At 45.3% G+C, this 15,912-nt stretch overlaps 1 long non-coding RNA gene across 1 annotated transcript; it reads right to left on the bottom strand.

The window, feature by feature from the left end:
- Nucleotides 1-57: 57 nt before the first annotated feature.
- Nucleotides 58-8,526, bottom strand: LOC142897650 (uncharacterized). Its single transcript, XR_012928474.1, has 2 exons — nucleotides 8,230-8,526; nucleotides 58-2,178 (listed from the first exon to the last, which is right to left on the bottom strand). It is a non-coding gene; the product is annotated as an uncharacterized LOC142897650 (long non-coding RNA).
- Nucleotides 8,527-15,912: the final 7,386 nt, after the last annotated feature.

Below are 15,912 nucleotides of genomic sequence, written 5' to 3'. Positions count from 1 at the left end.
ATTCCACAGACTGGGCCTCCAGCCCCAAAGGTTGGTGGAACACAGGTTGAGGCCGCTACGCACATTTTCCGTCTTTATTATTGGATGTATATGCGCGCGGGGCTCCCAGGCGCCGATAACAGAGGCTTCCAGGGAAGCTGGCAGCCTCCTGCGTGTGAGTGGGCTGCGAAGCGTTGCGGACCACAGGCATGAATGACTCATTCCACACGAGCGCACCAGCCGTGCACCGGGCGTTCCATTCACATCGTGGGGGCTCCTGGACACCTGGTCGGGCACCAGTTCCCAGGATCATCTCGGGTCAACCTGGCCGCAGGGACGAGTCGTCCCTCATGTCGATGAGGGTGAACGCATGGATTCGCAGGTCTTTTCTGTTTGTGACAACCCAGGGCCTAATAAATATTGAATGCGCCGCATGAATTATTAATGAGCGCACATGTGCTGAAAAAAACACCCACAAACAACCAACAAACCCATAATTGGTCCTAATTAAGAAGGAGAAACTAATGTTGCTTTGACTGCTGTTCACACCCCAACACTATTTTGTTTATCAAATCAGTTTTGGAATTTTTGCCATTTGCACTGCGTTTAAAAAACACTGGATTCCATTGTGAACCGGTCACAGCCTCGATTTGAACCTGCGTGCGGGGATAAACAACGTGGCGTCACACAACATGCAGGCACACAGCGTATGGAAGTCAATGGGGAGATGGAGTCTTGTATTTGGAGCATGTACAATACATTTTTAAGCAAACACAGAGGATGCAGCCATGTGTTGAAGAAGAAGAAGAAGAAGAATGAGATAAAGAAAACTGTATATTGCAATCATGGTTCTGTGTTGCGCAATGACGGTTGCAATGTCAGAGCAGATCAAATGATTTCATTTAACATTTTAGCTTTCGGAGGGTTTCTTTTAAACATAATCTGTGTTTTTGTTTGCAATGTCGCTCACAATTATGACAAACACTGACACAGAGTTCCTCACGCTGTGTTTCCAATCACAATGCCTGCCCAGACTGAGGTCACAATCGAGTTAACATTTAGAAGCACAAATTAAAGTGGCCTGAAAGTGGTTTGTGCTGTTCACACTGGCATTAAACAATAAGATCTGGGTGACATTGCTGAAAAAGCATTAAAAAATAAAAAAAATTGTAGCTCTTGTGTGTGATTGATCATTCTAACGTCAGAGTGTGTGGTTTTGAAGGTGGGAAATAGTGATAATAACCTGCTCACAGTATGATATTTTTGGAAGCCGCTCTAACGAATGCGTCTCTTGCCGGCTGAGGCTGAAATTGTCTGTCTTGTATTTGCCATTTATTTCCTTTCTCCGAGGCAGCTGCGGTCAGCTCGTCTGCGTAATGACAGGCAACCGCAGCCTCAATTGGCCATTAAGTTTCCATAAGGAAAAGTCTCCGGGCCAGGTGGGTCACATAATTAAAGGGAGCCGAGTCCAACCTGCGTGTCATTAAGGGGAAAGGGATGTGTAGTTTGCCTTCGACCGCCCTGTCTCTGCCAAAAGATGGGGAGAGGAAAGAAGAGAGAAGAGAGAGAAGACCTCTTTGGAGCTGCAGAGCTGTGCTGATTTATCCGGCTCCCCTCGCACGGCTGTTAAGAATCACAGGCGCTCCAGACGGGTGGGAGAAATTTAAAAAAAAAAAGCTGCCCACACGGATTGGCGGCTCGGTTTCCGACTTTAAAATGAAATCCCAGCTCGTAAAACACGCTTTAGTATTATGACCTCCAGCGACGCGTGTGTTTGTGCACAGGTGCTTTTTTAATGAAGAGCAAGACTGATGGACACCCCAGCTGAGTGTGTGGGTCCGTGTGTGTGCGTGTGTGTGTGCTGTCGCTATTGATCCTCTCCTCCTTCAATAACCGAGGGGCTGTGGACCGTTGACTGGCCGGACTCGAGGAGCTCACCTGGAAACGGCGAGCGGAACGGCTTTACCAGGCCGCCGCTCGCGCTCGCCGGACTGGAGACAATTGAGAGGCTGCGCACAGTATCTATTGCTCCATCGATTCCCTGTATCTTTATCCCACTTAATGACTTTCTCGCTCCATAATTCAACTCCAGGAGCCGACCTGGGGGTGAGGAGGGAGCTTTGCCGGAGAGACCGGGGGGGGAGGCATCCAACACAAGGCGCTCGGAGGAGGAGCGCAAACGATTTAATGAGCGGATTCCTGGAGAGAGAGAGGGAGAGAGGGAAGGATTTGAGAACACTCGGGCTGCCGTGACACCCGACACACTTATCATAATCCCGCTGTCATAACAAAACGGAGCTATTTTGAGGGGGGGCCCCTGCGAGAGAGCACACCAGAGCGACAAACACGGCGAGATGATCACACGTTCCTGGTTCCTCCTCTTTATGCGCCGCGTGTAAAACCTGCGATTAACAAACAGGAGCCGAAATGCCCACGAGGGTGTTGCTGCGGCGGTCATGTTGTATCGCCCTCCTCACGCCCATCCCCACCCTTCAAACTCCCCCAGCGCTGCCACTATTCCCTAAGACCCGTCTGTCGATCACAGCTCGGCCTCATCAGCGGCGGCAGCCCTGACAGACGCAGAGCCTTTCCCCCTCGCTGAGCACTGACCCCCCACTCCACCCCACCACACACCCCGCTGATCCCCAGTCTAGACCCTAGTGCAGGGGTGTCAAACTCATTTTGGTTCACGGGCCACATGGAGGAAAATCTATTCCCAAGTAATTCCCGGTAAAATCATGGTATGGCGATAATAATGTAAAAATAACAACAACTTCCAGTCGTTTTCTTTGTTTTACTTTGTTTGTGTTCTTTGAGCACTCTGCACTCTGCATCAGTGTTGCCAACTCCTCAGTAAGGAAAGCCGCTATTGGCTGTCCTGAAAGTCGCTAGAAGTCGCCAAATGACCTCATTGTCTAATTTGCATAATTGACGATTTGCACTTGATCGCAACGTAATGACAAGTAAGGAAAAGTCGCTAGATTTGTCGCTAGTCGCTTTTGACAAAAAAAAAAAAAGTTGCCATGGGGAGAGTAGCGACTTTTTGAGGGGAGAAAGTCGCCAAGTTGGCAACACTGCTCTGCATCAGCTTTGTCTGTTTCGACAGAGACATTCTGGGGCAATGAGGGGAGCCAATAGGAGACGTTCTGGGGCAATGAGGGGAGCCAATAGGAGGCATGAGTGGATGGACTTGTGCCGATTGGCTCAGCCCCAGTATTGAGTTAGTTTTTGCGAAGCAGAAACGATATTGCGACACCAAGTGGACACATTTAGAACGGCACTTTCTTTCACTGATAAATTGCAGTTTTTATATTTTGCAAAATCATCTCGCGGGCCGGAAAAAAAAACGTTTGCGGGCCTGATCTGGCCCGCGGGCCGTATGTTTGACACCCCTGCCCGAGTGCATGCACTGCGGTGATCCCACCCCCTCAACTCCCCCGCTCCCAAACCCCCTTTGCCCCCGAACGTCCAAACACACGAATAGTAAATAAAAGAACAAAGCCGAATCCTCCTCCAGGAGGCACCTGTCGTTTCAAAGGCTCGAGACCTCCTGTGGTTTCGTGTTAAGTTGCAGCAACTCTTAAAGCCAACAGCGGTTCCATTGCTCTCCTATACAGTCTCCCCTGACTTCCCCAGTCTGTGTGGGGCCGTCCAAGCAGACCAGGCAGGCCCCCAGGATCCAAGATGGCAGCTGTTTGGCAATGGAGTTGCTCAGCGAGCGCATACACTGAAAAAAAAACACAATTTTGACACAGATTCTGGGTTACTTCTGCATTATGTACCCTACTGAGGAATCAAGCTTTCACAGTACAGTGTCACTTCCCATCATGTGATTCACACAATGAATTAGAACGCACCAGCCAATCAGAGTGAGCCGAGACACATTGTGACGTGACGTGTCGTCACGCTGGGAAAATATTTCTGGAGATTTTCTGGCCTTTGATAAAGATTTCTTTTTTTTTTAGAAAGATTGAAAGTCCATGACTTAAAAAAAACTTGACTCCCATATTACCAGTGCAGCATCAAGTTCTATCCCTCCATGGCACAGACAGACACTGGCCAGTATCGGCACCGTGTTGACGGTGGCTCACAATCTATTTGTTTCAGGCTCGCAGGCTCGTATCACAGAGCGACATCACTGGGTTGGTTGTCAAAGTGATGCAATTGATAATTGAATGCAATTTAAATTGCCAAACTGGTTTACATCACTGTCTTCCCCCACACACAGTTTGCTTACAGCGGAGTTAACATGTATGTTGAGGGACCAATTACTCACATGAGGGACACTGGCAGAGCACTGGTTGTTGTTGTTTTTTTCTTTTTCCTGAAGATATTCGTGGAGGAAACTAATCTCTTATTATGCAGGCACTTGGTTTGAATATTAATGTGTGTTGATATTCCACCCCAATATTTCAGAACTGCGCTTGGGAAAAAACGCCCGCGGATCGGGGGGCTGCAGTCGGATGTGGCTGGTTGCAACATCTCTGTCAGAAGAGACAGGAAGTGTTATTTATAACTGTTGTCATGAAGCAGAGTATGTGCCGGGACGCCGTTAAAGGCTCACTGCTGGGGGAAAAAATAAGACATGATGTGCTTGCACAAATCATGGCTGGGTAAAAAGTGACGAGCATGCAGACTGTCAAATGGGGGAACATATTAAAGTTGACTGGCTGTCACACTTGAAACAGACGCACTTCTATAGAAGTGAGCAGCGTACTGCGCTAATGGAACGTTCTCCGTCCCAGTGGAGCGTTCACAGAGACAACAGGCAACGTGTTAGATGTTCATTCCGTACACTCCTGATGTGTATATATACATATATATGTATACATATATATATATATATATATATATACACATATATATATATATATATATATATATATATATATATATATATATATATATATATATATATATACATATATATATATATATACACATATATATATATACATATATATATATATATATATATACATATATATATATATAGAGAGAGAGAGAGAGAGAGGATGTTTGCTGCTTCTCAGTTGAGATCTAAACCGTGAAAAAGTGTCACAACAAGTTTTAGATTTGACTTTGATTTAGAACGGATCTTTTAAATAAAGTCAAAACAATGAATCATGCAAGATTCACTTAAAAATACTTTTCTAAAAAAGTGTCTTCAGCTACATCGACGAAAAAAAACCCATCCTTTGCCTTGCTGGTATCTGGAAATCAACCCTTTGTGATGTCATAAAGGCTGCTGTTATCTCACCTAGGTGAGTTACAACATCCCCAGACGGGTGTTTGTTCTGTTAGTCATAAAACTACAAACACGTGAAAGGCCCAGCAAAGAGACAGTTTTAACAAAGAGGCAACACAGAGTTTTATTGTGGCAGGCTATAAACAGAGGGCTGGACGTGAAAGTGTTTTCTGAAGATTTAGTGTTTGTTTTTGTTTTTTTGAATAAATTATGACGCAAGGCTTCTGTCCAGAGTAAAAAAAAAATAAAGATCCAAAAAGAATCTTTCTTCCTAATTGTAAGTTGCCATCTAAAGAATGTGAGAAACGGACTGATTACTATATTCTTTATACCATAAGGGGCTGTTTTAATTTGATAAGAAACACACATAAATGTAATATATATGTAGTAGATATTATTTTTACTTCACTTTGATTGTCAACCTTTCAGTCCGCAGAGTCCTGGGTAAACCCATCTCAACCATTTATGAAGCCATTAATTACGAATGATCACTAAAGATGCTTGAAAGTGGTTCTAATGAGAAGATTTTTAATACATTTCAAAGATGAATAAATTACCACCAAAATTTTTTTGCTATTTCAAATCTAGCGAGACAAATTCGTCTTCAGTGTGTGGTCCACATTTTTCGTTTCCGTCCAACACGTCTTTGGTTCCAGTTGCGAGTTCATCCTCTGAGAACAACACCCAGCCTGCGTCACAGGCTCCAGACAGTAAACGTCTTTGATTATGAGTTTGTTTATCTTGAGCAACTTCTATATGTGCCTTTCGGCTTTTCCTTTGCATTCACCGCCAACTTTTACGATTACTTGATGACGATCGATGATGATGATGATGTATCGTCGAAGGTGAGGTGAGGCGGGAAAGCCATCCTTTAAATTCAGCTCTGTTGATTATCTCGCACGGGAGAGAAAACAACTGACTGACCCCCCTGTTAGCAGGTGCCGTGTCAAAGTTTCTTTTCACCGATCTTGCTGGAAAGATCGAGCCCGAACTCGACATCGGAGCCCTGCTGAGGCCCAATTTTCCCCCCCCCTCCGGCAGCAGTCAAGCCCTACTTTAAACTTGATGAATGCAAAGTTATTTCCTCCGAGCGGATTGCCATGGGAACAGAGCAGCAACTGTCTCCTCCGTCTGAGCGAGGTTCATAATTGTCTTCTTCAAAAGACATCTGATAGCGTAAAAAAAAAAAAAGGGGAGAAACACACTTCGATAATATAGCGCAGGAGAACCATGACCGTCAGACAATGGCCTCATTTTGGATTAAGGTGGCTTGTTTGCGCACGCCTCCTTTCATCTTCCCAAACGTGTCTCGAGAAATTCCAATCATGTCCTTCACTGCCGAGCGAAAAGCGGCGATTGAGAATAATCAGGAGGTTGTAATGAGGCGGGCACTGGCACAGCTGCAGAAGCGGACTGACGATCAGACGGCACATGAAAGGGAAAGAGGCGGCAAAGTTCAGTAAAATGTGCCAACAAACACCCCCCCCGTCGTAATATTATTAGAAATTATTATTAGTGGGAGAATAATAGTGTGAACTAATGACATTAGTTAGCCGCTTTAATTCCACTATTTGGGCTGAGCACTGTGCGCACATTGCCACAAGGTCAACCTCAATTTCTAATTTGCCCCTATCTAAATTGTGCTCATCGGCAGCCCACAAGACTTGGAGGAAAAGAAATGAGAAGATGAGGGGACGACGAAGAAGAGGAGAAGGAGAGGTATTTATAATTCACCAATTTTTTCCGGCTTAAAATAACCAGAAGGACAAAAAAAGGGATCCTTTAAAGTTGAAAAGGGAGGCAGGAAGGAAAAAAGTCAAGGGCCTGTGCAACGGTTTAAAGATTCAAATTTCACTCGTGTCACTCACTGTCATTGTCCATCATATCTTCGCGGCGCTGCCGCTCGTCTGGCAGCGTTATCACTTTGGAACCATTTTTAGAACACCATGGGGCAGTAAACACTGTTTCCATGGAAACATCGGCGAGACACACATTGATAAGCGGATTGGAGCAGCTGTATTTTCTCCGATGACGAATGAAACCTCAAAAGCTGAGGGGGTTTTCAGCCGGTGAACACAATTAAACGCTTCCAATATGCGGAGGAGATGGATCCGCGTGGACCGACGGGGGTGGGGCCGGGATCTGTTGGATTTCTCACCCTGGAAGATTACAAACTCCCGTTCGCAATATGCTTTTCTTAATTTCTTTGTTGCAAACGGTGCCTCCTTCAGCGACGCCCCTCCCTCCCTCCCTCCAGCCAGCCAGCCAGCCAGCCAGCCCGCCTGCCTGCCTGCCTGCCTGCCTGCCTGCCTGCCTGCCTGCCTGCCTGCCTGCCTGCCTGCCTCCACGCTGCATCCGAGTGCGGCTGCAAATGGGCAACAATTTCCAATTAGATTTTACTTTACAAATGGACATATTGATCTGGTGCAGCTGTTCTAATCAAGCTGGGGAGAAACAATCAGACACAGTTTAATTTGGCATCCATCAATGTTTAGATGAGGGTGGAGATAGAGAAAGGTCAGCCTGGGTGTGGAAACAACACTCACCCCTCCACCCCCACCTCATTAAAAAAAAAAGCGCTTCACCAAATGTCCTGGAAATATCCCAAGGATAAGTACTTTTGTTCATTAGAATCAATGTGCTACTGGGTAAATACTTCAACATTAATATGAATAAAATTAAATATTCTACTAAATATGTAAAACTGTTGTCTCTTTCATTGTGAGAGTATGTGGGTTTTTCTGTAAATGCTGGTTCAGTGGTGAGGAGAAAAACAAATCAGTTGATCATTTTTTTTTTTAGTTTCAAATGAAACATTAATAAATATATGGGATGATGCAGCAGAATGTAGCTTAAACAGGCCCTTCAGCAGGACACTGTTATGGTTAGAGGCATGCAGCATCCAAGCGTTTCTTCATTACAAAGTCGTCACTTCCATCAACTCAATACATTTTAATTATACATTAATGACTAGTATTAATTATGCACGGACCCTCACTCACCAAAGACAAGAGCTTCCAGATGCCGCCAGCGAACCCGTCGCACCACGGCAGACGTCACACTGGGCGGCTTCTCCCAAAGGATTCGTCCCTAAAACACAGGGAATCCCATATATGAGTCAAACAAACAACCTTTTGATTTTCCAGCTCGTCCAAAAACGGCACAAACTTTTCATCCTTGCACACTGGCCTTTTGGTTTCTGCCGTCGCTTTCTTTAACTTTTAAAGTCAAAGGTTCACGAAGGAGAATTGAAGGATCGATTTCCTGAACCACAGCCGGGCGGCGATCACGCTGCGCTATTTGTCCTGGAGGGGGGGAAAAAAGTTTTTGAAGGATCAAATTGAGTACACAAGCCAGTTGCAGTATAGACTGCTGCAGGGCCACTGCGATGAATAATTGAATAAATGAATACATTTAAAAAAAACAAAAAACAATTGTGTCATTAATTAATCAATAGTGGAAGAAATGCATACATTTTTAAGTACATAGTTACATAATTGATGTTGTTTTCAATTAAAATATTGTTTTATTGCATTTTTGCAATCAGTTTGTTCAAAAACGTGTGTAATTGTTTCACGGTTCTTATATATTGACTGCATGATTCATGTGACTGAAGCAAACCCCCTGCCCGGCCCTGCAGGTACTCTGATACTGGGCTGATTGAGGGACGCTGATTGTGAGACTGATTTTTTTTGCCTGAGAGCTGCACATCCTCCCAGCTTTGCTTAATACGCCGAACACAAAGATCCGGGGCGCTGACCTAAAAATCACAAGACTGCAAACCTCATCTAATGCATGTTGATTAGCAGAGTGTCTGCAAAGTCAAGGAGGTGGTTGCAAAAACAAAGGGACGCTAACACACATCACCTGATTAGGTTCAAGGTTTTTTTACACTGTGCGTTTTGAAGAATGGCTCACGGATGAAGTCACAGGTGGCCACATCGTTGTTGCGTTTGATCCGACGCACACGTCTCACTGCATTGTTCGATCAATGCGGACGAGGCTCGGTGATGAACTCTGTCCCCCATGGCAGTCTGATGGGTCCATTCTCTAATGAAACCGAGCCTCGGGGGGGACGATAATGAGACCGGCCTCTGTCACAAAAAAGAGCCTCGTCAAGTCCTTGAGCAGAGCAGGGGCCCAAGTATTAAATGATACGCAGGTGCAAAACATCCTCAAAAAGCCATTTAATGGTGCTTGAGAAAATAAAAAAGAGAGAAAACACGAGAAGCAAAATTAGATAGGTGTCATTTTCTCCTTTGAAACTCTCCCCCCCTCCTCTGCCAAATTGCCATATCTGAAGCAAAGCTATTCGGGTCAAAATGGTTCGATCAGTCTCAGTGAGCCGCTGGTAGAATAATTGAAAACTGAATTGGATGCCTGCTATTACCAGGTCAGCAAAAAAAGACAATCTAGCATTATTTTCCCCACATCGAAAGCTCAATTTACCTTGATAGAGCGAGGCTGCGAGCAGGAATCCATCAGGCGGCGTTAACATCAACAGCTTGTCGTGTTTTTTCTAAGCACACTTTTATTTTTAACGCCATCGAGGCGACGAGCAAAGCCAGGGGTTCGTCTGCTGCCACTCCAGAGCCCCGGCGCGGCGCAGGGGCACGGAGTGTGACAGCACCAGGGAAAGAGCGCAGATAACATCTGTTTGGCAAGTAAGTAATTACTTGAACTAATGCGAGGGGGAGACGGTGGGGGTGGGAGGGGGTGGGTGGGGAGGGTGGGGTTACTATCGACGCTGCATTATTGTGAGGAAACTAATGGCTTTGCTGGGAGCCAGAGCACCAAAACCAACCAACAGCAGCATCACCAGTTTGGAGGTCACCAAACCTCCGAGTGACTGAGCCACGAGGTGATGCGTTCATCTCTAATTAGCACCGACTTGGAGTTTGCCAAAGACACAGCAGGGAAATCACGTTGAACGCTGGTGGCGAGTAATCAACCCGCAAATGGACGCCGTGATGCATCGCTTCAATATAAAAGTTGAACGATGCTGTCGTTGCGGCTGAGATAATTGCCTTCTGGAAGAAATAAAAAAGAAAATCACTCGCAATCACTCAACAGAATCATATTTTTTTAAAACGCATGCAGCGAAGGATAAATGCCATATTTGTCAGCTTGAATGTGGATAATGGACAAAGACCACATTCAACTTTTCTGAAAATAACTCAGTGATGTGCAGGGTGCAGTGATGCTCTCATAGACCTTTATAGTTTGGTTTATGTAGTATTAATTAAGTATTTTCCCATGGATATATTTTCTCTATGAAAAAGTTAAAGATCTATCTATCTATAGAATGAAACATACTGTTTGTGACATTTCTTTGGTAAGTTTTGGCTGAGGGACCCAAGGAGCAGACTCCCAGACTAATGAATATAGTCCTGAAGCCAGATGAGTGCAAAAGGATCTTAAATGGAAATGCCAACAGAGGCAGAAATGGAGAAGGTTGCATTAGTCCATGCAAAGCGCTGGAGACGGCTCGGGGAACAGATGGCCGATAGGATGATAGGCTGACAGGGGTAAGTGGTGACAGACTTGTGGATCGGTAGACTGGTCCAACTGCCCAGAACGAAATATGGTTGATAAGATCAGAGGCAGAGCTGGAGACGCTCCAGCAGGAACTGAAGTCCAGAGTGGGGTCGTTAGAAGGCGCGGTGACGAGCTGATGGAGACCAGGTGTGCTTGATTGCAGAGGCTGAGGCAGGTGTGGATCGTTAAAGACGGACCAGAGCGCTGGCGCAGACGGAGAACAGAAACAGCGTGACTTTTTTTTCCCCCAGAATTATAGAAATCATGTAAAAATTGTAAAATGCGATACTAACACATTTTAGATTCACTCACAAAATTGCAATGACATCACAGTGGAAATCTTAAATAATCTTGTAGCCATTAAAAAAAAATTTAATTTTGAGAATTAAAAAAAAAAAAAGGGGACATAAAACAGCAGAGCTGGCGTGCATACGAATAAAGCTGCTGGCTTTCATGCCAGACTCAGGAGAGTCGACCCTCCCGAGTCGGACATGCAGCTGCTCCGAGGCGATACCATTCAAGCGCCGCGAGCCGCCTGTCATCCAGTCACCTGATAATTCCCCCCCACACCCCACCGGCAACGGCAAAATTCATGTGCACCACTTTCTTAATCTGTCCAGGAACATAACGGTGGTCCTCTGGAGAAATACCAATTCTGACCATTTCTTGATGTGAGCGGAAAACTCGCGCTGACGCCACGGCAGTTAATTGAAAATGTCAACTAATCTGCTGGAGGAACCTGAGGCAGCTGTCAGGCCCCCACGCTCGTTTGACTGGCGTTCACTCTCAGGTGAGGAAACGTTAGATTCTGACTGAGCTGAAAACGAAGAATAACACTTTAATCCAGATGTTTTGAGCTGACGACAACATCGTTCCCGGCTTCTTCAATGGCCTGTCACGGGGAGCGCAGCATTTCTGAATGAATGGCTCATTTCAAACAGCCACGGCACGCTGGAGCAACACAATGGCCTCGATAAACAAAAACATAATCAGACGCTGGCGCAATCAAGTCAGAGGACGCGGCCATGTTTTCTTTTTACCGTAAAATGGAGTGCGTAATTAAATCTGATGGCAAATGTGCGGCGGCAAAATCGCACATCGAGAGAGGAGCGACTCGCACAAAGTGGTTGTTATTGAAATGTGATTTCAGCTAAATTGAACATTAAATCATTAAATCATAAAGTTGCACCCCATTAAACCGGAAAGCAGCGCCGTACAGTGAACATGTGATTACCAGAGTAACGTGGAACCGCGATGCGTGTTGCCTGATTATTGGAAATGGGGGTCAGTGACCTCTCCATTAATGAGAAATCCGTCCTTCACTTCTTTTGCCTGCTCTACTTTTCAGAAACTCATTTATAGCGAACAGCCCTTTGAGATGTCTCTTAACGACCCACAATTAGCTGCAATTACCCCAGACCGGGTGTGTGTTCCTCATTTGTTGTTGGCTGGCTGCAAACAGAGGGCTAAACGTGGTGTTCCCCGTGTTTTTAACATCATCATTTGCACGAGGCTGCACCAACACATTGTGGGATTTAAGATAATAACAATATGTAAAAAGGCATCTCCACTAGTGCCTTCACATGACAGGACCGTTGCGTGGGAAATTGCGGACGCTGCAGATGATCCCAGACATAAACTGCTGATACTCTTGGACGGAGCTCAGAAATGCTGAGAGCTTCATCCATGTCTGCCAACACCAAGCAACGGTCGGCCTCGCAGAGCTTCGCGTCTGTCTGCAGAAGTGAAGCGGCACCGTCTCTGCAAGTGGGTTAATCCGCGCCTCGGTGACAGCACTGTAAAATCTCTCTGTGTGCTCGCCAGCCTGCAGCACTGTTGGCAAAACTCTATAGAGGGGTGGAGAAAAATAAGCCACGTTCAAGTTTTGTTCCTTTCCGTAGGGCCTCGCTTTGGTGGTAACCCACTAGATGGCAGCAGAGCACAGCGGAATGACGTCCAGTACAGTGCCAGGAAACGGACGTCACGTTGATCAGTAAAACAGTTTCAAACTGCCTGTGAAATAAAAGCCTGTAACATAAACAGTGATCTGCCAGCTGTGGTGTGTCCTGGCTGCTGCTGCTGCAGTTCAGCAGCAACTTCTTCCAACTATTAGACCAGCGTTTGCCTCACAGACCGTCCGGGCAAAGTCAAATAGCTGAAGATTAAAACCGTTTCAATTTCTGCTTCCGTTCAAATGTTTGATTTCCCGAACAGACGAGGCGGAGCAGACGGGTTTGCCATCACGCCTTCTGCAGAAAACCAATTATTTCTTGCGGGAGAGTCACAAGGGAGCGAACAAGGGCCCCCGAGTTAAATCCCCTCCCTGTTCAGACTCTTAAATTTGGCCATCCTCGACCGATTCCACTCCCACCAACAGGAGTCAGAGAAACAATTTGTAGCTTTTTGTTCTTGGGTTCACTCTCAGGTCTCTGCTCCTCACCAATCGCTACTTTTTGTTTTTCCTCTTGGAAAGATCTAGTCCAGGTTTGTTACCACTCCCTGGCTGAGGGCTGTGGAGGCTGTAAATTATCACAGCTCAGGGCTGCATACACGGTCATCACTCCCTTTGACCTTCTGCCCACGTTCAGAACAGCCTGTTTGTTCTGCCGAAACTCACGCAGAAGCTGAAAAATTCACAACAAGTCTGCGACACAACCTCGTTTTTGTTATCAAACGTACCTCGGCAAGAATGTGTTTTGTCACATGTGATGGACGTGGACGCAGCCAGTCTCCCTGCTGCAGGGAAACGCTGGATAAAAGGCTCAATCTTAAAGACACGGCGTCCCAAAGTGACACGTGTTCTTTACTTGTAGGCAGGAATCCGCTTTTACAAGAAAGTGGAATTGATGCAACTCTTTTGCTAGTCCTCTGTGGCCTGTGGTAAACAGCGTTTCCTCTCTATTTTTCCCTGCTATTGCAATAAAAGCGTATTTTCCACTTCCTCTGAAATGCTAAACCAGATGTTCCGCACTAAGACTTGCATGCTGGTCTTTTCACTTTGGGGTTGGAGTGAAAAGGAATGAAGAAGTTAAAAAATAAGTTGCATTATTTTCATTTTCACTTCATATTCTGCACAACACATCTTTTCCCATATTTTCAGACAGTTTTGATAGATATTACAATATCTCATGTGTCTGCTATTGAAATGATTTAATGCTACTCTTTACTGCCTTGGTAACTCTGCAGACATTGTGTGTGAACACCCAAAGTTCTTTGTGATGTCACAAATGGGATTGATATCTGACTGATAGCTCTGCCACATGAGAAGCGTTTGTCCCACCTTCGTACCACAGAATCGTATGATTTTTGATCGCATTTGTCAGATGACCTGATCCCACTGTAAAGAAGTTATTGTGAAAGAACAAGTGAAATTCACAAAGTTTTCCTTTTGTCACTCTGTAAAGTGGTGTTTTCCAGCACATTGAGTTCTGAGTCACGCTGACTTGGTCTTGACGCCAACTTAACTTTGAGAGCGCCCTGAACCGCCCCTCCTTCTGTGCCTATTCACGCTGTCTGCCATTTTCTCACTGGGTCCGTCTCCATGGCGACCACTGTGTTTTGTGCAGGGCTTCTCTTCGGTCGCAATTAAACTCTGCAAGATTGCATCAAACTTGCCCCGACGCCCTGCCATCACTGCGCTCATCCTTAATGAGAAACGTAACATAGTTAAGAAATGCACGTTGATAAAACTTGCATTATTGACCCCACCTCAATCAAGGGTCCACTGGACATTCCAAATGTTAAATGTCTATGTTTGTAATTCCAGAAGACAACTTAAATGGACATTTTCAATATGGCACTACAGCCTTTGGAAATGCTAAATCCATAAATGTTCTGCTAAAAAGGCATCTCATCCATATTATCCTGTTATTCAAGCGTCTAATGTCAGATGAAATGACTTGGAGCGCCGTGTTTTGTTTTGCCAGTGGTCCGTCCCTGCAGCAGTTCCTGCGTGCCTGCTGTCTGCCAGCTGCTTTGCCTGCTGCAACAGCCAGCACAGTGCTGGAATGTTCCCATCCAGACCGTCTATTCACACTCAGTGACATGCAGCTCATGTTCACTGGGAGAGAGGAGCAGCCAGGGATGGCCAGTTAGTGTGAGATGACCAACAACGAGGAGAGGAGCAACATCCTGGTTTTGGTTTCTGATATATTTATGTATAGCTTTATGTTTGATATTAATAGGAAAAAGCAGATGTCACACTTCCCTTTTTTGAGAAGTGAAAAAGTATTGAAATAAACTCATTAAGTATGAGACAAATCTGAGGTGCTCACCAATGAAATGGAGAAACTAGACAAACGGGAACAAGCCGGTGTTTTGGTCAAGTTAACAGAAATGCATTTGAGGAAACCGGGTTTATTTTCTCCAAAGAAGGCCGCAAAGAGTTGACCAGTTAAATATTTGCCTTTCTGCGGCTTTTGTATTTGCCATGTTGGACAGACACCCTATTTGGCCATGAAACAATCCATTGAGAGATGCCACTTGGACAGCAGTGAATAGACTGGATTGTATTAAGGGGGGCTTGGGGCTCCTAGGATACGGGGCAGCAGCTCACTGGATTGATGATGATGATTGGCATTGTTTCTGTGAAGCCCTGTCATTGTCCGAGCAGATCCACATGGTTTTAAAATCAGATATGGCCATGTCTTAATCACAGGAGGTAAATCTCTTGAACATTTTCGTTTAATTCAATCTTTACTAATGACACGCCTTGATGAAGCCTTAAAGTTCAGTACCTGACAAGACTGGAGAAGTATGAAATGGATCATATTTATGTATCGATTATATCTTTGGCCATGCCGTGATTTCGGCTTTAGCTCTTATTTTCAACGTCAGAATGGACACAAAGAAGCCTCTGATTCTTCAGAACTTTTGTAAGTAAAAGTAAATACTTAATTACAGTCAGTGGTTTTTAGTTTACTGGTGGGTGGGGGCTTCTGATATGTTTTTTTTTTTTTTTCCTAAATTGCAACAATCTGTTCTGGAGACTGAGCTGGGCACATAATTCACTTTACAAATGCATTCACATATGGTGGATCCATTCATGATGCAGTTTGTAGGGTGGGGGGGTGACTGTGTATGTGTGAGGAGGGAGGGGGGGGGGTGTCTATGCTGGAAGCCTCACAGATTGTGTCCCTCTAATTGAT

Source organism: Nelusetta ayraudi, unplaced genomic scaffold, assembly GCF_046127955.1.
Source record: "Nelusetta ayraudi isolate G7.1 ecotype Tasmania unplaced genomic scaffold, CSIRO-AGI_Nayr_v1 ptg000060l, whole genome shotgun sequence".
In the NCBI taxonomy this organism is placed as follows: Eukaryota; Metazoa; Chordata; class Actinopteri; order Tetraodontiformes; family Monacanthidae; genus Nelusetta; species Nelusetta ayraudi.
This window is presented reverse-complemented; position numbering and strand designations above follow the sequence as displayed.